This window comes from Hemicordylus capensis, chromosome 1 (genome assembly GCF_027244095.1).
Source record: "Hemicordylus capensis ecotype Gifberg chromosome 1, rHemCap1.1.pri, whole genome shotgun sequence".
Taxonomy (NCBI): Eukaryota; Metazoa; Chordata; class Lepidosauria; order Squamata; family Cordylidae; genus Hemicordylus; species Hemicordylus capensis.
The window spans coordinates 232560990-232585937 of NC_069657.1; the positions used below are offsets into that span (position 1 = coordinate 232560990).

At 44.3% G+C, this 24948-nt stretch overlaps 1 protein-coding gene across 6 annotated transcripts in view; it reads right to left on the minus strand.

The window, feature by feature from the left end:
* The window catches only part of HDAC4 (histone deacetylase 4), a 321662-nt gene extending 308307 nt beyond the window's left edge, over nt 1-13355 (minus strand). For 4 of the 6 annotated variants that reach the window (XM_053283225.1, XM_053283224.1, XM_053283219.1 and 1 more), the window contains exon 1: nt 13113-13354. The gene's annotated coding sequence lies outside the window, so the exon portion shown is untranslated. Of the gene's footprint in view, nt 1-12432; nt 12628-13112 lie in introns of those variants that run through there. The other 2 variants (XM_053283223.1, XM_053283221.1) reach the window with 2 other exon arrangements.
* Nucleotides 13356-24948: the final 11593 nt, after the last annotated feature.

Genomic DNA, 24948 nt, shown 5'->3' on the forward strand with positions numbered 1-24948 from the left:
ACTTAAGACACAAGACATTGGTAAATTGCCACTTTTTTTCAACTTTACAACACTTGACATAGGAGGGAAGGCCCCATTAGACAGATACTGGTGTGTGGGCTAAAGGAGAAGGCAGCGACAATGGCAGCTCAAACTCACATTGTCATAGAGACTGACAGTGCTGGTGGCAGCTGCTGATGCATTTTAGGCTGGAGGAACTGGCTGGTTCCCCTGCCGCGATTACTGATGCTTCCACTCTTCCTCCTCCAGACTCAGCTCCGGTACTGTGATGGCGAGAGAGCATGCAGTCCGTTCCCAGACAGAGCTGTGCAGGTATTGGAACATAGGAAGATAGGAAACTGCCATATACTGAGTCAGACCATTGGTCCATCTAGCTCAGTATTGTCTTCACAGACTGGCAGCGGCTTCTCCAAGGTTGCAGGCAGGAATCTCTCTCAGCCCTATCTTGGAGAAGCCAGAGAGCGAACTTGAAAGCTTCTGTTCTTCCCAGAGCGGCTTCATCCCCTGAGGGGAATATCTTGCAGTGCTCACACATCAAGTCTCCCATTCATATGCAACCAGGGCAGACCCTGCTTTGCTATGGGGACAAGTCATGTTTGCTACCAAAAGACCATCTCTCCTCTCCCAATGCAGCAGAGAAGCGGATGGTGAAGAATCTGAAGTTGCTGCCCGCCAACTCCCTGAAGAGTCCCTTCCTGGCTCTCAATTTTTCATGGAACCTCACCTCCATATTTTTCTCCAGGGGAGCAGTTTCCCTGTCTTGCCATTACCCCAGAAAAGGAGATGGTGGTGAGCTACCCAGCTCTCTCCCTTCCTTCCATGAAAGGGAGCCAAGAAGGAATGGAGTGGGTGGCAGCAACTTCTACTATCCACTTCTCTGCTGCATGTCTGCACATCAGACTGACACACCAAGCTTTGATAGCAGTTGCGGGGGAAATAGGCTATCTGGCCTCCATTTTTAACATTTCTTCCTATGGTTCCAAACAGGGTGGATTTGATTTAAATCACGATTTAAATCACGATTTAAATCACTAGCAGGGTGGATAAAAATCAAAAAAATCCGATTTAAATCAAAAAAATCTGATTTTTTTTTATTTAAATCGGATTTTTGATTTTTATCCACCCTGCTAGTGATTTAAATCGTGATTTAAATCAGTTTGATTTAAATCAAATCTACCCTGGTTCCAAATGTTTCAACTTCAGACACAGTTTCAGGAACCACTTGTGTTGCATAGTTCGAGGACTTCCTTACTGTTTTTCATCCTCCTATAAGCAAACAAGCAGCCTACTGCCCCACATGCAGACAGAGGCTGCAAAAGGCTTGTTGTGGGGATCAAAGACTCAGGAGAAACCTGTTAAGTTAACTCTGGTTGTAGCAGCTTGCAAATGTATGTCTAGTACTTAATACAGTTGTAATTATTGCTTGGTGTACTTATAAAATGCAGAAGTATTCATTTTATTTTTTTAAAGGGAAATGTTGTATGCTAACTGTACGTAGCTCATTTTGGGTCTTTTTAAAAATAGTATTATTACACATGTTCTGCAGTGTAACACAAGTCATTCTCCTCCACCTGTACTGCTGCAGGCACCTAAAAACACTGATCTTGTGCATAGTTACACACAAATATTTTATTGGAAATAAATTGAGTAGCACTTCCTAAGTATTTGACCAACAGTGCTTCCTTAAAAGCTTGCAGCAGAGCAAGCAGATCAAAATCACCTGCATTACACTGCAGAGTATATGGGCCAGTAAAGTTTAATATTGTATATTTTCATTTCCAAAAAAACAAAAATTCCAGAGTCACACACCCCCAATAAAAGCAGGGGGGGTTTCCATGGCTTCAAAATTTCTGGCAGTTTTAGATCTCTAATTGAGACACTCTGAAACTCAAACTGATTTACATTAATGTGATGCCATTAGAAAGCCCAAGATGTCCAAGCAATACTTATAAGTAGTATATCTGACCTAGTAGTATAGTAGTTGTAGTTGTAGTAGTATATCTTAGAATTAAATTCTAAATTTTTAAATTCTAATTTATTTAAAGTCCCTTTCAGCAATTTAGCCTAGGCTATCCAGACCTACAAGATATTAAAGCAAATTAGCTATCAACAGCTGTCATGAGAGGCATGGCCGACACTGAGATCAGACTTCAAGAACATAAAAGCAAAAGTGTAGGCAAAAGTAAGTACAGCCCATCATGACAATAGGCCCTTAGCTAGTTTTGACATAACCAGACACCAAAAATTATAAATGGAACAATAGATGGAAGACCAAATTGCACTGCGATGGTTGTGAAGTTTTTCAGGAATATCAGCACAAAAAGAGTACCTCACTAAATCCTCTCTCAAAAGAGCTACACCTTACCAAAGAAAAACTTATTTAATAGTTCCAATGGCAACAAACTCTGAAATTTTCTGAATATTCATCTACCACATGGCTACAAATCTCAAGCAGATCATCAAGTTAGTTTAGCATTTTGGACAAAATTCAGCCCACAAACCAGGCTGGTGCTGGTATAATCTTAATAGTTACAACCAGATGAAGGTTTCACTTTTGGTCCTCTTCTAGACAGAAACATTGCCCAAAATAATCTTACAGAAACCTCTGGAAGAGAATGACATTGTGAATGGATTAATGGAATTCATTTACCAAAAAAAATTTAAACATTGCATGTATACAGCCTCATGCCACATAATTAAAAACTAATCCTTATTTCATGATGAAAACCTTTGGACTATAATGTATCTTAAATAGAAAACTTTTAAAAACTGATTTAAATTTTTTAAAATCTGATTTTAAAAAAAAAAATTAAAAATCATTGATTTTTATCCACCCTGCCACAAACAGGATAGCAATTCAGAAAAAAATTCTCAAATACACTCGTGTATAGTTTTACCTTAAGTGTACACAATGTATCTGCTGATAAACTGAAGCAGAGAACTCACTGATGTCTTTCTAACCCCAAACACTCCATTATTAACTGTAGATGCTTATTTTTAAACTAATCAGATGTCCATTGTTCCAAACGCAAACAGAGATCTTGCTATAATGCTTCACAAAGTATTAAACCTCAAGAAGTGGCTTATATTGCTATCCAGTTACTGCAATGCCTAAAAATTCAAAGACAGAACAATGTGGTAAAGATTTGCCACACACTAAAAACCACCCCATACCTTCACTGGATAGAGTATTTTAAAGCAACAATAGAGCAACATGGAAAACAGTTCCATAGCTGGACTAGATATAAGCCACTAGAATACACTACATACAAAATGGGTGAAATAAGCAGGCCAGGCATACAAACCTTTCTGCAAATATAGCATATTGCAATTACAATTTAAAAGTTTGCAAATTAAAGCTAGTTTCACAGTAATGTTGGAAGGGTTTTGCTTGAGCGGGCACCAATTCACATATTCTCAAATCTGAACACACTGCACCAAGGTTGAGCAACAGAGCTGCATGCTTGGCCCCAATTGCACACAAAGTGGACACAAATCTGTACATCATCTTAGTTTACTGTTTCCTTGCTTTATAAGCACCTGCTTATATGCTGCCACAGATACACACAACTCACACAGTATGCAAGATGGGTGCAAGGGGCGTCTACTGCCAACCATGTATAGAGGACTTACAGAAAGGAGAGTGCACAAACCAGTCATTTACAAGTTGTACCAAAACAAGGAATAAGATGCCCATTTCAGAAAATAGTTTTTATTCATATCAAGCACCATCCATATACATGCAGTACTTTGTAAAGAGCCTAGCTCCTAGAGCCAAATAATATTTTTCGGGCCAGGTTTACAATCTAGAAAACAAAACGGAAACAGAGGAAGGAAAGGGAAAAGGAGGGAAAGTTCCAGTACAAGGATCAATGAAGGAGAAAGGGTGGAGCAGTTTAGCACACAGGAAACCCAAAATGTTAAGGGTTTAAACAGTTTTTAAAAGCCTGAAGTACGATATACATTTTATTTACTCTGAACAAGCGAGATCATATTAGGAAATAAGAAAGCGTTGTTATTAGTGCATCTCTGAATGAAGCCAGCAATATGTTGGCATAATTTATATGCAACATGCAACGTCTTCTTTACAACCTATGAATTCTATATCAATCCCAGCTCTACATCTGTGAACTGGGAGCAGGAGCAAGACATATCAGATGATTATGAGAATCAGGTTTTGCCACCCACCTTGAACTAGAGCCTTAGTAGAGGTGAAAGGATCTAGTCCAATCATTACACAAAGAACCCCTTTGTCCAACATATACCTGAAGGCCTATACTCCTTCCTCTAAGCCTCTAATCACAAGGATCTTCCTCTTAATCACAAGGATCACAAGGAGCCTGGTGGAGAAGAGAACGTAAGTATATATCCCTCCCTCGTATCCCTCATATTCTTGGGAAAGGCTATTTGGACAGTTAAATAGTTGACCATTACAGCTGAGACCTATCCTAATAAACGGACAATAAGCTCCCTAAATACTGTCAACAGCCAACCAAAACCGTATGAAGAAAGAAGGTCAGCAGGGGAAGGGGCATGTCCCAGTGTATTGCACAGAGTGCCACATGTACAACTATTTGCCCCATGGGCAGAAGTCATGGGTGTGTGCTCGGTGCAAGGAGCTCCTGGCTCTCAGGGAACAAATCCATTCCCTCGAGACCAAAGTGGAGGATCTGGAGAAGCTCAGAGAGACAGAGAGGCATGTGGATGAGACCTTCAGGGATGTGATAGAGGCATCCCACTCCAGGGCTGGTAGCTCCTCTGCTGTCAGGGAGAATGAAGGTCTTGGGCAAGGAGGACATCGGTCTGAGGAAGAGGGAAATGCTCCTTTAGAAGGGACCCCTTCCGTGGATGATGAGCCCATATCCTCTCGCACAGGGGATACTCCTCTAGGGGGGGGGGCCTCCTTGTAGTGCAGGGTTTCTCAACATGTGGGTCCCCAGATGTTATTGGACTTCAGCTCCCATAATCCTCAGCCCCAGTGGCCTTTGGTTGGGAATTATGGGAGTTGAAGTCCAATTACATCTGGGGACCCACACGTTGAGAATCCCTGTTGTAGTGGGTGATTCAATCATTAGAGGGATAGAGAGATGCGTTTGTGACCCGTGTGTTGACCGCACGGTGACTTGCCTGCCTGGTGTGAAGGTTGCGGACATTACGCAGCATCTAGACAGGCTCCTAGGCAGTGCTGGGGAGGAGACAGCTGCCGTGGTGCACGCCGGCACCAACGATGTGGGGAAATGCAGTCAGGAGGTCCTGGAAGCCAAATTTAGGCTAATAGGTAGCATTTTGAAGTCCAGGACCCCCAAGATAGCATTCTCAGAAATGCTACCTGTTCCACGTGCAAGTACAGTGAGACAGGCAGAGCTGAGGGGCTTCAATGCGTGGATGAGACGTTGGTGCCGGGAGGAGGAGTTTAGATTTGTTAGGCACTGGGACACATTTTGGGGCAAGCAAGGCCTGTACAAAAGGGACGGGCTGCACTTGAACCAAGATGGAACCAGACTGCTGGCGCTTAAATCAAAAAGGTTCCATAGCAGCTTTTAAAATAACACCTGGGGAACAGCCGATGGGAGCTGGGCAGTATCCCGTTTGGCAAAAGCCATCCTTTAAAGTGTGAGGCTGCAAAGAATTCCAATAAAACAGAAGGGGACAGAGCAGAACCGCATAAAAAGCAGACGGGAGCCTGTGCCAGCAGGTCAAAGAGTCAAAAGAATAGCATACATCAGGGAAGAGATTCAGTGTATAGGTGCTTGTATGCCAATGCCAGAAGCCTCCGAGCCAAGATGGGTGAGCTGAAGTGCTTGGTTGCTAATACAGAAATAGACATAGTGGGCATAACAGAAACATGGTGGAACAGTGAGAACCGGTGGGACATTGTTATCCCTGGGTATAAACTCTATAGAAAGGACAGGGAGGGGCGCCTTGGAGGAGGGGTAGCACTGTATGTTAAAGAAGGGATAGAATCTAACAAGCTAGAAAACCTAAGTGGACTGGAGTCCTCCACAGAAACCCTGTGGGTGACTATACAAGGCCGGAAAGGAAGCGTGCTACTGGGGATGTGCTATCGCCCTCCGGATCAAAATGCCGACAGTGACTGGGAGTTGCAGGAGGAAATCAGGGAGGCGTCAAGGAGAGGCAGGGCTGTAATTATGGGTGATTTCAATTACCCACACATAGACTGGGTAAATTCACATTCAAGTCAAGACAAAGAGGTAAAATTTCTAGATATGCTAAATGACTGTGCCCTAGAACAGTTGGTCTTGGAACCGACCAGAGAGAAGGCAACCTTGGACTTAATCCTGAGTGGCACTCAGGACCTGGTGCGTGATGTCAGTGTCATCGACCCTTTAGGGAACAGTGACCACAGTGCCATCAATTTCAGCAAACCGCTTGGGTTAGCAGGCGCTCACTAAGGCGCTTGTGTCCCTCCGCCTTTGAGAGGGACTCCTTGCGCTTCTTTTTCTTTTTTGGTTTTTGCTCCTGCAAGTGCTTGGATTTTTTAGATGCCTTAGAGGGCATTTGTCCAACAACAGAAACCTCCCTTGTTAAGCCCGGAGGTATTGCAGTCGTTTTAGCTTCCACAGCTACGGTTGCTTCGGCAACGTTAACGAGGGCGGAGTAATCCTCCCGCCCGCTGCCCAGGTGCTGCGGCAGCAATGAAGCCTCCGACAGGGAACCCTGAAGGAGTTCTTCAGCATGGGAGATGTCCATAAGGACGTGATAATAATGCAAAACACAATAAAAAAACAATTTAGCAGTACCAAACGGTAGCGAATTCAAAATAAGAAGTTAAATTTTTACTTGCAATACACTTTGGGGCCGAATAGAGAACGGACTCTCTTCCCCCCCCTCGCACAAATTCCAGGAAAGAAAAGGCAAACGGAGACACAGAGGATCAATACACAAAGGCAACGGACACAGGGAATGGAGGAAAAAAGGCTGAAAAATTAGTGCTAAGAAACTTGCCAAAGACAGAGCTCTCTCAAAAACAGTCTTGTCCCGAGCGAGACAGAACTGGAACTGGAAGGCAGCTACGCCCACAAAGAGTCACATGTCCAGTTCTGTCTCGAGCATGCGTACTTGATAACCCGTTTCTGAGGCTCTCCTACCACCGGGGAAAAAAGAAAGCTGAGGGGGGAAATCAGCAGAGTCACTTCACTCCGGAGTGCATGGAGTTTACTCAAAACCACAATACTAGAAGCCCAGTTAGATTGTATACCCAAAAGGAGGAAAGGTACCACTAAGTCCAGGAGGATGCCAGCATGGCTAACGGGTACCGTCAAGGAAGCCATAAAAGGGAAGAAGACTTCCTTCCGAAATTGGAAGGCCTGTCCAAATGAAAAGAACAGAAAGAAACACAAACTCTGGCAAAAGAAATGCAAGGTGACAATAAGGGAGGCAAAAAGAGAGTTTGAGGAACATTTAGCCACAAGTATCAAGGGGAATAACAAAAACTTCTTTAAGTACATCAGAAGCAGGAAACCTGCCAGGGAGGCAGTTGGACCAATAGACAATGAGGGAGTGAAAGGGATTATTAAGGAGGATATGGAGGTTGCAGAGAAGCTCAATGAAGTTCTTTGCATCTGTCTTCACGGCAGAGGATACTGAGCATATACCTGCTCCTGAACCAGGCTTTTTAGGGATGGAGGTTAGAGAGCTGAGTCGGATAGAAGTGACAAGGGATGATGTTCTAAACTGTCTGGAAAAACTGAAAGCTAACAAATCACCAGGGCCGGATGGCATCCATCCAAGAGTCCTCAAAGAACTCAAATGTGAAATTGCCGACCCTCTTGCTAAAATATTTAACTTATCCCTGAAATCGGGCTCTGTACCAGAGGACTGGAGAGTAGCAAATGTAACACCGATTTTCATAAAGGGATCCAGGGGCGATCCGGGAAATTACAGGCCAGTTAGCCTAACGTCCATTCCAGGCAAATTGATGGAAAGCATCCTCAAGGATAAAATTGTAAAGCACCTAGAAGAACAAGCCCTGCTGGGAGTGAGCCAGCATGGCTTCTGCAAAGGTAATTCTTGCCTCACCAAACTTTTGGACTTCTTTGAGAGTGTCAACAAGTGTGTGGATCAAGGTGATCCAGTTGACATAGTCTACCTGGACTTCCAAAAAGCTTTTGACAAAGTTCCTCATCAAAGACTCCTGAGGAAACTTAGCTGTCATGGAATAAAGGGACAAGTACATGTGTGGATTGCTAACTGGTTGAAAGACAGAAAACAGAGGGTAGGTATAAATGAAGAGTTTTCACAATGGAGGGAAGTAAGGTCCCCCAGGGATCTGTACTGGGGCCGGTGCTTTTTAATTTATTCATAAATGATCTAGAAGCAGGGGTAAGCAGCGATGTGGCCAAATTTGCAGATGATACCAAACTCTTCCGGGTAGTGAAATCCCAAATGGATTGTGAGCAGCTCCAAAAGGATCTCTCCAAACTGGGGGTGTGGGCAACAAAATGGCAAATGCGCTTCAGTGTTAGCAAGTGTAAAGTGATGCACATTGGGACAAAAAACCCCAACTTCAAGTATATGCTGATGGGATCCGAGCTGTCGGTGACAGACCAGGAGAGGGATCTTGGGGTTGTAGTGGACAGCTCGTTGAAAGTGTCGACTTAATGTGCGGCAGCTGTGAAAAAGGCAAATTCCATGCTAGGGATCATTAGAAAGGGGATTGAAAATAAAACGGCTAACATTATAATGCCCTTATACAAAACTATGGTGTGACCACACTTGGAGTACTGCGTACAATTCTGGTCACCACATCTTAAAAAGGACATTGTTGAATTGGAGAAGGTACAGAAGAGGGCAACCAAGATGATCAGGGGCCTAGAGCACCTTTCTTATGAGGCAAGACTACAACACCTGGGGCTTTTTAGTTTAGAAAAAAGACGACTGCGGGGAGACATGATAGAGGTCTATAAAATCATGCATGGCATGGAGAAAGTGGAGAGAGAGAGATTCTTTTCCCTCTCATACAACACTAGAACCAGGGGTCACTCCATGAAATTGATTGCCAGGAGGTCTAGGACCAACAAACGGAAGTACTTTTTCACACAACACGTGATCCAATTGTGGAAATCTCTGCCACAGGATGTGGTGACAGCCAACAACCTGGATGGCTTTAAGAGGGGTTTGGATGACTTCATGGAGGAGAGGTCTATCAATGGCTACTAGTCGGAGGGCTGTGGGCCACCTCCAGCATCAAGGGCAGGGTGCCTCTGAGTACCAGTTGCAAGGAAGTAATGGCAGGAGAGAGGGCACACCCTCAACTCCTGTCTGTGGCTTCCAGCGGCATCTGGTGGGCCACTGTGCAAAACAGGATGCTGGACTAGATGGGCCTTGGGCCTGATCCAGCAGGGCTGTTCTTATGTTCTAAGCTAAACAAAAAATGGGTGGGGGGAGACACATGAAGCTTCAGAACAAAGATGTCAGGTCAAGAAACATTGCTCTCTCTCTCTTCCTCTCATCTGTGGGCAGAATGCGTTTTGTTCTGGGAGGCAGTATCAAGGCAGTGTGCACACACATGCATTCAGAGTGGGACCTTTCTAATTCAGCCTGAGAGGGATCTAAAATTAACTGAACTTGATTTTTTTTAAAAACCTATGCGTGCATGCACACACCCTACAGGGAACACTGGACAAGAACCCTTCAGCCCTTGTCATAGCAAGCAGACAGGCAAAGCAAGCAGGCAAAGAAGCAGTGATGAGCTTGCAGGTGAAGAGAACTTCCAGGCACTTCAAACCAAAGTAGACAAGAGCAACTAGAAGAAGAAAGACTAAGACAGACAGACTAAGAAAAGAATACCTCTCACTCCTGCAGTGGGATGTGTTGCTTTATTCATTTTAACCTAAGTGCCAACTATATTATATTACTTTTCTTATATGCTGGTTTTATTATAAGCTGCTTTGGGTTGCATGTGTATGAAGAAGAGGGGATATAATCTTTTAAAATATAAACTGGCATGCTGGACCCAACATGAACAAGACTCCCAAGGAAAAAAGCACCATGGAAGCCAGTCCTCCTCAATTGGGCCAGCAAAAGAGCCAAAGTCACCACAAAATGTGAGCAAGTAAAAGACAACAGAAACCTTGTCCTCAAAAAGAGCAAAAATGGTAGTCTCATCCCCAGACATGACACACAGGTTTGTGGAGTGATAAGAGACCATGTATAAATGGAATATGAATGTGGCCATTGGAGGCCTGGGGCAAAAAGCTAAAGGAAAGTTCTTAAGACCCTGCACCATCAGGAACCTCAATCAAGCCCAACATGGTCAACACCCCAATAGCAAAAGTACAAACAAGCCCTTCCTTCATTAAGCAATTTTTAGTTCCAGAGAAGACTAAGAGCAGTTATTCCTTCATGCCTCATGTAATGCAAGGGGCTGAGTTGTCTTTTGATGGAAACACAAAGATCATGGGATTCAGAAGTGTGTCGAACTGCCAGCAAAGAAATCAATCCAAGGCAGTGAGCTATAAATCTAATATTTCTGGATTGCCAATTGCTAATCTTATTAGATTAGTATGTCAACACAGTTTTTAGCAACACTGGTACCAAAAAAAGTATTTGGGAAGGAAAATAGATGCAAGCGTGATAGTATCCTCCCCAAACAATTCAGACACTAACAGCATTCCTTGCATTTGTCTTGCAATTTTCAGCCAAACTTCTTGTAATTAGCAGTTTGTCTATAGGCTAACTTTATGACAGATTATCACCTAGTTCAACTATGCAAAAAAACATTTTTGTAGTGTTTAGATGTTGTAAGCCAACTTCTTAGTTGCACAGCTTGTAGCCAGGGTAAATGTTTCCACTAACGTTTGTTATGAATGGAAGTTCCCATGCATTTTCATGATAATCTCACACCATCTCAGCCTTACCCTCTGCTTTCTCTGAGCCAACCGATTCTGGAAGGTAAGAAAACCGAAAACCCTTATGTATGTAGCCTTTGGCTTATAAGATGTAAAAGCCTTTGGCTTATAAAATGTAATTTCTCCAATTACAGTCTTTTTAAAAAAGGATTTTCTACAAGGCTAGTAGACAAGATCCCACACACACACCCCGACACCAACACCTGTAATTGAGGAAAGACAACCCCACTGAAATCCAGAAGACAACTTCTTTTAGCAAAGGCTACCCAGATACAGGAAATCAACAGAAGACTGCCAAATATCAGACCACACATATGACAGAGACATATATGAAGCTCTCTTGTATCAAGTCAGATCAACGGTCCATCATGCCCAGTACTGTCTAATCCAACTGGAAGTGGCTCTCCAGGATCTCTGGCATGATTTTCCCCCATGCCTGCTAGCTAAGATCCTTCCTGACTAGATACCAGGGATTGCACTTGGGGCTTTATACAGGCAAAGGATATGTTTCACACTGAGCCAGAGGTCATTATTATGTGGGGTAAGCAGAAGCAAGACAGAACAGCAAAGTCACTAGTACTTACATGTGAGACCTGAAGTTAAGAGTAACAATAATTATTTTCCTTAACAAAAAAGGAAGCATGACACCCTTAAAGAAACAGATTTATTGTGGCATACGCTTCATCAGTTCATCAAAAGCATTATCCTCAACTGACAGATTTTATCTTAATCACAAAATGGGTACAAAAGTGTGTAAACTTGGGGGCAAAAAAGTGATGAGTTGTAAGAGGTAGTGGAAGTTTTACAAACCCAAATTTACATAAGGGAAAAACATGGTTAGGTTTTTATCCCACCCTTCCTCCAAAGACCTCAGGACAGCATATGTCATCTCCCAACTCATATTTTATTCTCCCAACAATCCTGTAAGGTAGATCAGGCTGAAAGAGATTGACCAGACAGGTGAGTTTCATGGCTGAGCAGAGATCTGAACTGCCCTGGGGTCCAAATCCAATACTCTTACAGACACCTATTCACAACACTGGATCACAGCATGCATCCGACAAAAGTGGGGTCTCACTTGCCAAAAGCGTTTTATGCTATTATATATACATCTGTTATCCTTTAAAGTTTACCACAGACTCTCTGTTTTTGCAGGGACATAGCAGGACTACCCCCAATACCCACCCCACCCCAAAAAATCAAGTGTCCCCACGGACAAAAGAAGTGATTGACAAAAAATACCACCTAGTCACACAAATTATCTTGAAGGTATGAAGAGAAATGTATACATGCCCATGACTGAAGCCGATGCAAGACAGCTAAACGCAACCCGCTCTACTGTCTCCCTTCTCACCCCGAGTAAGCGAGTGGCTGACTGGTGCCCTTAGTTCGGGGGTGAGAGAATCTATTCCCGGCTCTCTCCTTCCTTCCCTCTCCCGTTCTTCCACCGTCCCATGGGGCTGGTCGGGCACCGCCCAGCCTCTCCCACATGGGCGTTTCCGCGCTTAGCCGCATCTTTCCTCTCTTCTTTCTTGCGCCCCCACCACACCGTTACACTCACCCTCTGGCGCTTCCCTCGCCTCAGTCCAAGCTCTATGGCTGGGGAGAGGGCTGCTGTCAGATGCGAGACGGGCGCGGCTCTTGGCCCCACCCGCCTCATTCATAAAAAATAATAAAGACGCGCTCCGAAGCACACGCTCCCCTCAGCAGCCGAAAGGGCGGCTCCCTCCACTCACGGCCGGGGGTGGGGGGGGGGAAGAGAGAAGGCCGGAGCAGGTGTCGATCAAGGGGCGAAGGCCCGCCCTCCACCCTTTAACCAAAGCGGGCGCCTGAACAGCTTGACCCCCCCTGCCCGCCCAACCACTACCCAACGTGGGGGCAACGGAGATGGCTCAAAAGCACCCGCCAAGACAACAAACGGGGCCCTGATTGGTGCTCTAGGGCGTCAGTCATCTCGCAGCCCTGGACAGTCTCTTCGCCCCCCACTTGCATCCCCCCCCCGCGCATTATTCTCATCGTGCCTAGCAAAAGAAGCGCAGACAGACACTTTTAATCGAGACAGAGAGACGCGAAGGCGACCTATCCCTTTAAGGGGCCCCATCAGCCCAGCTACAAAGCGGAGGACAAAAATATGCCCCCTTCTCCCTCTCCCGTTTAAAGGAAAAGTGCAGATAACGACTGCAGAATAATAACTGGCCCCAAAGCGAGAGATACCGGGAAGCCGCCGCAGCGGGCACTAACCTGTGCGAGGCGACAGAAGACTAAAGCTGGGACGGGGGACGAACGACCCCTACACAAACCACCGTTAGTGGGAGAGGGGGGAAGGGCCCTAGGCGCTAGCACAGCAGTGCGCGCGCCGCCAACGGAATCAGCCCGTGACGGGACCCGCCATCTTGGAGTTTTCAGATGGAAAATCACGTGGTACACACCACTTTTTTTTAACTCCCGTAAGCCAATCAGCAAACGAAGCTATTAATAGCATCGTTTCCCTCGGTTCCCCCCCTCCCCTTTTTATTCCTTCTCTAGTCCCCCTCTTCTGTCTCCTCCACCGGAAGTGGAGTGGAGGCGAGTTTTGCAGCTGCGGGTTGTATATGGCTTATTTAGGAAGGAGGAGGCGTGTCCCTGAAGCTGTGTAAAGTCTCCGCATCCCTAGGGACACACTCACACACACGGACATACACAGTACACACGCACATTCTGACGCCCGGGAAAACAAAGAGCCGCTCAGCGGTGGCAGGTCGCCATGTCCCTTCCTTATCCCCACGAGGGAAACCTCCCTTTTAGATCACACACACACCATAAATCAGGACTTTAAAGATTTGACTGATCCACGGAGGTTTCACAGATGCAGTTGTGGCATCCTGACCTGCACGCTGTTTATTGTGGATTTATAAAACACCACACAAGTAGCCGTGTTATTCTATCAAGAGAAGACCTGAATAGTGCGATCCTAAAAGCTCAAAAGTAGGTCCCGCTGGAGCTTTCTCCCAAAGAAAAGTTTTTCGGGGCTGCTGCAAGCCTGTAAAACGCCTACTCTGTTTCATTTTGAGACTGTTACAGACTGCAATCAAGAGCTTCTATTCAAGACACTAAAACATCGTTTTGTCTTATCCTGCCAGTCTGTTTGCTGGGCGCAGGGTGTGGGGCACTATGCTTTATTTTGGTTTTTGTTGCTTAACATCTATTCAAGACGTCTTCAATAAGACGAATAATAACTCAATAATAATAACTTGAATAATAACTTGAATAAGACGAATAATAACTCAAAAGGCTGGACGTTATTTTGTAATGGAAAGTGGTCCCAATAGAATTGTTGCTTTACTGTATGGTGTATTATGGTTCGTCATGCCACAATAAATCAGTTAGTTCTTAAGAAACTAGAACACCTTACGAAAAGGCTTTTTAGTATTTCTTAAATGCGACCTCATATATTTATATATCCTATATTGATTTGTTATTGACTTGCTTAATTATTGAATTCTGGCTTAGTCTTACCATTAGGCAGCAATTTAATGCAGCAAATCTAAAGGGCAATTAATTGTCCTTAATGTATTTAATCTAATATTGTGAGCAGGGACCTGTAATACAGGTGAGCTTTATACAGTAAACTGCTGTATACGTTTATTTTTGACAAGATCCTTTGGGTCAAGCCAAAGATTTAGATTTCTTCCCCATTCTGACTCTAAAGGTCAGAAGTTGGGTTGCCAACATTACATTGTTGGAATAAGTGACATAGAGGAGAAATATGTGGGGGTACTCAGGGGCCCTAGTAGCAATGCTGTATGTGTCTTAACCACTTTCAACTTAAACTAGTTACAACTGAGAATGCTTCTCCTCTGCTTATTGATATAACCATGGTTAGCCGAGTTGTTGTTAGCCAGCAATGACAGGATTCACACACAAGCACTATCTAATAATCATCACTTGCATGGTTTTCATTATCCTGATACCCGGAGAATGGTAAGTTAGCCAATCATGGATGGCTGTATGTTAATGTCCCCAATACAGGACTGTTGGCAAACCTAGCAGCCCACCGGAACCACAGAGTATTCTGGTAGAGAGGCAGAAGAGAAAGGAGTTGAAGCTCATGAACATCAACTTTATATCATTATTAGTGAAAATGAAAATAACTGTTTTGATCTAAGCATAGGATCTTCTCATTTGTTCCCATAAGGGACAAAGTGTGTCCTTTAAGGGACAAACAATTTTGGACTGAAATAAGAGACCAGCGTGGTGTAGTGACTAGAGTGCTGGACTAGGACTGGGGAGACCTGAGTTCAAATCCCCGTTAAGCCATGAAAACTAGCTGGGTGACTCTGGGCCAGTCACTTCTCTCTCAGCCTAACCTACTTCACAGGGTTGTTGTGAGGAGAAACTTAAGTATGTAGTACACAGCTCTGGGCTCCTTGGAGGAGGAGCGGGATATAAAATGTAAAAATAAATAAATAATAATAAATAAATAAGGGACTGTTGGAAACCCTAGTCAGGAGCCGGTTATGGTATGCTAGACCAGTGAAAAAACATATATTTATAACAGAACTATTTTGGTGTACTCTGGGGACTTTGTTTCTTTCATCCTCACAAAAACAGTGTAAGGCAGGCCATTCTTATTCACATTTTATTGAACAGAAGTACAATGTGCCTTTAAAATGCTATTTAAATACAAAAATACTATGTGCCAAAAGCTCTTCATGGAATAGCTTGGAATACACAGGAATGCCTGTGTATTATGGATGGAGATGTAAGACAGCATCATGTTTTTTCACCCAACCTTCCATGGTTTCTCTAAGCTTTCCTTTTGCATCCAGTGTTAGAATAGGCATTTTAAAGCTCAGAATCACCGGCTGAGTGAGTGTCAGTCTTTTTAGTGGATCCATGGGGAAATGACTTAAGTTATTTTTGCGTCTTTCCCCTCATATTTACAATTGGAGATTTGCTAACTAATAGAGAAACCCACACTGACTCATTTTTTTCAGGAAAGGTCTCTTTCGATAGTCTGCCTCGTGGCCCAGAGGTGTAACTATAGGGGGGCAGGGGGGGCACATGCCCCGGGCGCCATCTTTTCTGGTCACGTGGGGGGCGCCGCCATGACCAAATTTTTTTAAAAATTTTTTTAATTTTTTGTTAATACAAATGTTTCCTGCTCAGTGCAGCAGTGCTGCAGCAGTCAAGGGAGCGCGTCGGTGCCCCCTTCCCCACAAGCGGTCCCTTCCGCGCCACCTGCGCCCCCCCCCCCCACATTGCTTTGCTGGCGCCTGGCGGCCAGTCAGTGGCCTGGCTTGGCGGCGGCGGCGGCGGGCGCTTGTGAGGAAAAACCTAAGTATAATGTAGTATGTTGGGGGGGGGGCGGGGGGGGGCGGGGGGCACCATTTCAGTGCTTGCCCCGGGCTCCATTTTCCCTAGTTACGCCTCTGTCGTGGCCTTTATGTTTATTAACATAAATATTTTTTTAATTTCTACAAATGAAGAAAATTGCTCTCATTAGATTCTATAACAACTGACAGATTCACATGTGCTCTATTACAATCAGCCAAGAGTATTCTATAGAACATTTAAGGAGAGAGAAAAGAGGAGGGAAACCTCACAGCTTCGCTCGACGCTGACTGGAATGGAAAGAGGCATGCATTTTAATTGTGTGTGTGTGTGCCTGCCTGCTTGCCTGCCAACCTATGCAGTCCCGGACAGCCCTTTCCTGCTCAACTACCTTCCCCATTCCCTGCTAGGATGATGCCCAGATCAGTCATGTTGTTACCCAGCTGAGCTGTGGGTAGCAAAGGAGGTGTTAAGGTGCCTGCTGCTCACTCAGATGGGAGAGGCTCCCATCTCCCTGGGTGAACCAAGTAGTTCCAAAGGTTTCATTGGCACCCAAGAGTGCTCAAAGCTTCTGTGGCCAAACACTGTGCCTTTGAAGCCAATGGGACTGGAGCTGGTGATGTCATGAGCCCATGCCAGACTGAGGGCAGGACAGGACAAGGGTCACTGGGAAGGCATTTGGGCCCTTGCTAGCTACCTATCATGTGCATGAGGCAGCAGAGGGCTCCAGCAGGGATGGGGATAGTCTTCTCTGTCTTGCATCTCATCTCAGATGGAGCCCTCCTGCGCTCCCAATTATTGTGTGAACTGGCCCAGTGGATAGAATAGCAATGAGATTGGAAATTTCTAAAACAAAAAAACCTGTTTGTACTATTTTGTATTATGTCCTTATAGTTTACTGGTGTTTGAGCTTTTATTCTTTTTTTTTTTCTTTTTCTTTTGTTTTGCAAGATTTAATAAAAACATTGAAAGAAAGAGTAGCAATGAGATCAAATACAAAATGGATTAAAGAGCCAAATTTTATGCAGATTTTCCATTATTATTATAACAGAATATTTGTTGGAAAACAGGATATAAATACACTTTTAAAAACTATATATTTTCATAAGGTTTGGTATAGTATTATATAATTTTTAAATGTATTTATATACTGCTTTTCAGCAAGTGTTCTGTTAAAATAATAATAGAAAATCTGCACAAAATTTGGCTTACTAATCTGTTTTGTATTTGAAAATGGTTTGCTGTCCAAAGGGGTTCATAGTGTGTTTTTTTAAAAAAATTAGAGGCGAGGGGGAGATGCCAACAGCAGCCACTTGGAGAAACAGTATAATTTAACATCCAAATTTTACAAACACTTAAGGAGAATCTCTGTCTGTTTACAAGTGAGCCAAATTTTGTGCAGATTTTCCATTATTATTTTAACAGAATATTTGTTGAAAAGCAGTGTATAAATACACTTTAATTGTGGTTTGTTTTACTTTTCAAGTTGCTGGTGTGTCATTGCTAGTGTATAGGAAATCTGTAAACATTTTCTACATATATAACTTACAAGATACATTTTAAAACAATACATGATTTTGTTCTGTACATGTTCCCATGCTGTTAATAAATCATTTTTACAAGTGATTTAGTATCACTAGAATGTTTTGGGGGGAAAGTCCATTATTGTACTTTCTCAACTGAATCAAGAGGCTGAGAGGCTGCAAGACAGCTCAAATGATACCATCGACCATGGTATCCTTCTGGGTCGTCTGGCGGAGTTGGGGATAGGAGGCACTGCTCTGGAGTAGTTCCACTCCTATCAGGCAGATCCCAGATGGTGGAGCTTGGTGACAGTTGCTCTTCCCAATGAGAGCTCTTATATGGAGTCCCTCAGGGCTCCATTCTGTCACTAATGCTTTTTAACATCTACATGAAACCACTGGGTGAGGTCATCAGGAGATTTGGTGCTGGGTGTTATCAGTATGCTGATGACACCCAAATCTACTTCTCTCTTTCATCTGCTTCATCAGGAAATGGCATTCATTCCCTAAATACCTGCCTACAGGCAGTAATGGGCTGGATGAGGGACAACAAATTGAAGCTGAATCCAAGCAAGATGGAGGTGCTCATTGTAGGGGCTCAGAATCTGAGGGATGAGTTAGATCTCCCTGTGCTGGATGGGGTTACACTCCCCCGGAAGGAGCAGGTATGCAGCTTGGGGGTACTCCTGGATCCAGGCCTCACTTTGGTATCCCAGGAGTGCTTTTTATCAGCTTATGCTGATTCAACAGCTGCGTCCATTCCTAGAGGAGGATGACCTCAGAACAGTGGTGCACCAGCTGGTAACCTCCAGGCTTGACTACTGTAATGCACTCTATGTGGGGCTGCCTTTGTACGCAGTTCAGAAACTTCAGTTAGTTCAAAATGCGGCAGCAAGGCTGGTTTCCAGGGCAACCCGGAGAGACCATATTATGCCTCTTTTGAAACAGCTGCACTGGCTGCCGATATGTTTCTGAGCAAAATACAAAGTGCTGGTTATTACCTTTAAAGCCCTGAACGGCTTAGGTCCAGGTTACCTTAGAGAGCGCCTTCTTCGGTCTGATCCCCACCGCACGCTAAGATCATCTGAGGAGGTCCAGCTCCAGTTGCCACCAGCTTGTCAGGTGGCGACCCAGAGGTGGACCTTCTCTGTAGCCGCTCCTGGACTGTGGAATGCGCTCCCTGCAAACATCTGTAATTTGAATTCTTTATTGGAATTCAGGAGAGCCCTAAAGACCTACCTGTTCAGCCTGGCCTTCCAGTGCTCTTAAATTGTTTTAAAGGGTCTTTGATGTTTGTGAACCAAGCTATTTTGTACGGGCGGTCTAAAAATTGAACAAATAAATAAATAAATGCTTTCCATACACACACACACACACACACACACACACACACACACACCAAGGTTTTCAGTGCTCTGTCACCATGAATAAAAGATGATAGTTGTTTCAAGAATGCCACAGATGTGCCACATTACCAGAACGCTATGGTTCTAGCCCTCACAACCTCCTTTCTTCTTCACATCGCTCTTGAGTTGATGTTCACATTTTAATGCCTGTTGAAAAGGAACTCAACCATTAATTTCATTCTCTGAGAGTACAGTTTTGCTGTACAATTTACTTAAGAAGTATGACAGTTCCTAGGACTTTAGAATGGAAAATTTAGAGGCTAGGTAGCTAATTAAAGAGCTTTTCAAAAATCTTGATGAGGGGCTAGATGAGTGTGTTAATAAAGTACATCATGTAGCCAGATGCTTCTGTTTCATCCCTCCATAGAAAGAAGACTGTTCATAGTGGCTGGAAAACAATAGAATGGGCTAACAACCATTTCTGGTTAATAGGTGGGAATTATAGGAGTTAGTGCTACACAGCAACTTAAGAAAGAGGATATCTCTAGATGCTCATTTTGGCTGAGATGTGGATCTAGTTGTGCAGGAAGTTACTACGGATTCAAATTATTGCGCGGCATTTGTTAGCAGTGTCAAAGGATGTAGTTTCCAGTGGAACTGTGAATAAGATCCTAGAACAGCTATTTCCATGGCAGGAGCATCCGGAAATCAGCTACAAGCTTGCACTTGTCCTTTGAGGGGCTAGATCTGTAAGCAAAGCAATTTGGTTCATCTTGCACATTGAGAAGGAAGACAGAGGGGTCTGCCTGCATCAATCTTTGTTCAGTGAAGAGAAGTTAGGATCCAAAACCTTCTTTCTGACTGTGGGCTCTCCTTTTCGATATTACCAGCTGCCAAAATGGCACTTCAGCTTCTTCACCTCCTTCACCTGGAAAATTTTCAGGTTTGTGCCAGACTCACACATGTTGATCTCCTTAGCATGAAACCAAAATGTAGTATTCTTATTGGACTTTTGTAGATGGAGGAAACAAGTTTTCCCTCAATAACTGTTAAGGGGAAATGCATAGGAACAGTTTGTATCATTTCATTTAAGCCTAGTAAGTCCCTTAACTCTTCACCCACATATAATTGTATAGTAGAGCTAGTCTCCCTTATTAAGTCTCCTTACTTAGTAACTCCCTTACTAAGTTACTAAGAGCTAGTCTCCCTTACAACATCTCTCCCTTACTAAGCAGGGTCCACTCTGGTTGTATATGAATGGGAGACAACATATGTGAGCACTGTAAGACATTCCCCTTAGGGGTTGGGGCTGCTCTAGGAAGAGCATCTGCATGCCTGCATGCAGAAGGTTCCAAGTTCCCTCCCTGGCATCTCCAAGATAGGGCTGAGAGAGACTCCGGCCTGCAATGTTGGAGAAGCTGCTGCCAGTCTGTGTAAACAATATTGAGCTAGATGGACCAATGGTCTCAGGGACATAGCCACCATTGTGCCAATGGGTTCAAAGAACCCGGGCTGCCAATGAAAAGGGCCGCTGAAGCCCCATGGCTTGGGCTCCAGAGGAGCCCAGAGCGATCTCGACCCTCCCATGCCTGGGCTGCCAAGAGCCTGGGCAAACTCTCTGTTTGGGCAAACTCTCTACCAAAGATAGAAATACCTCACAAAATATATTTCAACAAAGTTTAGATTCACATCAGGGGTAAAATTTAACTCTGGCTTTTTATTAGGTCCTTGTTAATGCTCATAAGAAATTGGCAGACAACAGAAGCTGAATACGTTTTACTAATAAAAAATTAGATATTATTCCTAATCGAGCTTGTAATTCATGAAATTTAATAGCCTAGAGATACGTCTATCTATATATAACATTGCACATCTCTGCAAGAGAGTGCATAAGTGAGTACATCAGGCAACTTTTCCTCCTGAACCATTTTGCTATCACAGATGTCACCTTTTCAGAGCTGCCACTGTAAAGCTGGAGGGGGGAGTATTAAGCTCCATTTAGTCCCATAGTGGCCCATCACTTTAGAGACACTCCTTTCAAATACAGGTGGATTACGGAAGAGGCAGTGGAGGCGGCTGCCTACAGTGGCAAATATCCCCCCAGCGGCATTTTTAAAAAGAAATATATATTTACATTTGTGGGGTTTCACTTGTGATGGCACGGCAGCAGGTGCCTGCTGTACGAGATGCAAATGGGCAATGGGCAGCAGAGAGAGCAGCCAGGCAGCCAGGCAGCGATAGCCAATGAAGCGGAGAGGGCAGCGGTAGGTCCTATCCCAAGCCCACCTACCACACCCTATTTCGGGCCTTTCTGTGCACGTACGCGCATGCACAGAAAGGCCAAAAATAGGGCAATTGCTGTCATTTGGGAGGTAGGTGGGCTTGGGATAGGACCTATCTCCACCCTCTCCACTTCATGGGCTATCGCTGCCTGCCTGCCTGCTCTCTCTGCTGCCCATTGCCCCTTTGCATCCTGCACAGCCACCATCACAATTTGGGAGGGAGGCAGGCAGGTGCACAAGGAGCTCACACTCTCACACTCCTGCGTGGTGGCAGTTTCAAACATTAAAAAATAAATTTAATTAACCTCCCCCCCTTCCTCCCTTGCCACTGAGGCGGCAAATCTTTGGCTGTCTATGGGTGGCAAAGAGATGATGATGATGATGATGATGATGATGATGATGATGATGATGAATTATTTATTTATTTATTTACATTTTATATCTCGCTCTTCCTCCAAGGAGCCCAGAGCGGTGTACTACATACTTAAGTTTCTCCTCACAACAATCCTGTGAAGTAGGTTAGGCTGAGAGAGAAGTGACCAGCCCAGAGTCACCCAGATAGAATCATGGCTGAATGGGGATTTGAACCCAGGTCTCCCCAATCCTAGTCCAGCACTCTAACTGTCAGCAATCTGGCCACCCAGAAGGGAAGTCCAGGAAGAAAGTCTACAATACAAACTGGGCTGCAGAAACGAAACACGGCTCGGAATAGTTCTCTATATCAGACTTGGGCTGAAAACTGTCAACACGAGGGTTGACAAATGGTGTCTTCCAGCAGTTAACCGAAAGCTGTTGATGTGCTTTATAGTCCAAGCTGATAACTCTCCGCTGGCAGGGATTCAAGGCTTATCAGCCCTCTGCTGATAAGAGGCGTTTACTCCTCCTGATAGTTTCCAGCTGTGCTCTTCGCCTTGTGACACACCTTTGCTGTGGAGTCAGTGGGGGTTGCCTGCACAGCTCATCTTCTAGTCTGTCCGTCGCTGTCTCTGCTGCCTCTGACTGCTGTGCCTGCTCTGAAACATCAGCTGGACCGTCCTCAGCCGTCTCTTGGGAACTGACAGCCGGGCTCTGCCCCTCAGGCACCCCTGCATCGGCTGAAAGGCTGTCAGCTTCCCCTACCTCCTCGCTATCTGAGACTGAGGGCGTGACGCTAACCACTATACCACGCTGGTTCCGCCCCTGAATGGGAACATCCCTTCAAGGAGTCATCTGTTTTCCAGGGAGTGGAGAACACCTCAGATTGTAAGAAGTGGCCCAGGAACTGCTTGCTATGGCCTTCTGTGTCTAGGACAGCCGGGGTACTGCACCAAAGCAATACAGTCTGCTGGTTATGCAGAGCACCAACAATATGCTGTGACAGTGGGAACACACGGATAATGCTTAACGTGGCAATTCTCTTTATTTAGCACGGGGAGAGTAACTGGCCCTATCCACCCCCAGCACAGTACCTCCAGTGACTGTTGCTGGTGTCTATCTTATCTTTCTTTTTAGATTGTGAGCCCTTTGGGGACAGGGAGCCATCTTATTTATTTATTATTTCTCTGTGTAAACCTTCCTGAACCATTTTTGGAAGGTCAGTATAGAAATTAAATGGATGGATGGATGGATGAATGGATGGATGGATGAATGAATGAATGATGTACGTTATTTGCAATAGAAATAGAAGAATGCCATGCGGACCAAATAAAATAGAAGCTATTGTTCACAGGAGACAACATAATCATTTGTTGGACAGAAAAAAATGCAATGGTAAATGGGAGAATCTCACTCTTGAGAAAGGCAAAATCACCTTAGGAGCATAGGAAGTTGCCTTATACCGAGTCAGACCATTGGTCCACCTAGCTCATTATTAGTTTAAATACTAGCAATGCAATACGCGTAATGGATCTCTACCAGATTCTTATCTCCAGACCTTTATATTGCATAGATTAAAAGAAAATTAAAAACTACAAATAAAGAACTGACGTTTCAATGTACAGATGTCAACTTCAGTGTTTCATGTTCACTGTTTAAATCCACATTCTTATATCCCAGGTACTCTCCCTAAATCTTAAATCTCTCCCTAAAACTTATTTTAAACAGTGAGACATGGAACACTGAAGTTGAAGTCTGTATGTCGAAACATCTGTTCTTTATTTGTAGTTTTTAGCCTACTTTCCAGTAGGCTTATGAGATCACCCAATATTCTGTGTGTCTGTGTCTGTGTGTCCCCAGCATCCACTTCACAATGCCTGGACCAATATGAACCAAATCAGGTAAAGTTGTAGGGACACATAGGGACACCTCAAAGGCATAGTTTGTGATGATGTTATCCACCCTGTTCCAAGATGGAGGACACGTAAACCTTTGAGGTGCAAGTGGGATAACTTGTGATCCACTTAATCAATTTGAACCAAATTTTCTACAGCTGTAGGGACACATAGGGACGCCCTAATGGCATAGTGTGTGGTAATGTCATCCACCCCAATTCAAGATGGTGGACATGTAAATATTTGAGGCGCAAGTGCCCTAACCTTTGGACAGTCTAACTGATTTGAACCAAATTTGGTACAGCTGAATGGACACATAGGGCCTAATGGTGCAGTTTGTGATGATGTCACCCATCCTGAATCAAGATGGCAGATGCATAAACCTTTGAGACACAGGTGCACTAACTTGAGGACTGTCTAACTGATTTGAACTCTATTTGGAACAGCTGTAGTGAGCGACACACAGGAACACCTCAGTGGTACAGTTTGTAATGATGACATCCACCCCAATCCAAGATGGTGGACACATGAACATTTGAAGTGCAAGAGATCTAACTTGTGGACCTCGATTTACACTAAATTTAGTCCAGATGTAGAGACAGTCAAAGGAAAGTAGGCTGATTAGTTCTTATTAGAACAACTTGTTAATTTTCTTTTAATCTACACAATAAAAAGAGAGTCTGAAGAGAAAAATTTGGTGTAGCTCAATATTGTCAACACTGACTGAATCAAAACTTCATGGTTTGAGGCAGGAGTCTCTCCCAGCCCTACCTGGAGATGCCAGAGAGTGAATTTGGGACTCTCTGCATTCAAGCAGATGCTCTACCAGTGAGTTACGGCCAAATCTCCCAAAAAGAATATCTTACAGCAGACAGTGCTCATATGTCACAGTGCTCACCCATCCAAAATCAGACCAGGGCAGATGCTGCTTAGCAAAGGGGACAATTCATGTTAACTTCTGCAAGGCCAGCTCCTCCCAGGATACCTCCTTCTGGGCATCTTGATGACATCAGTAATTTTGAATGGATAGATAGAGGGAATAGAAGCCTCTGGAGGACTGGTCTATCAGTGGCTACTAGTTTGGTGGCTATAGACCACCTCCAGTCTCAGATAGGGATGTGCATGAACCAAGGTCTTTCGGGGAGAAGGGATCTTTAAAAAGGAGGAGAGCAGGTGCTTACCTGCTCTCCACCACTCCATGCAGTTTCTTGCTGCTATGGCACTCCTCCCAAGAACCCATGAGCAGAGCTTTTCTGTTGTTGTTGTACTGTCTGATCTACGATCGTAATAAAGTTACTTGTACTTGTACTTGCTGCTATGGCACTCCTCCCAAGAACCCATGCGCAGAGCCAGAACCCACACAC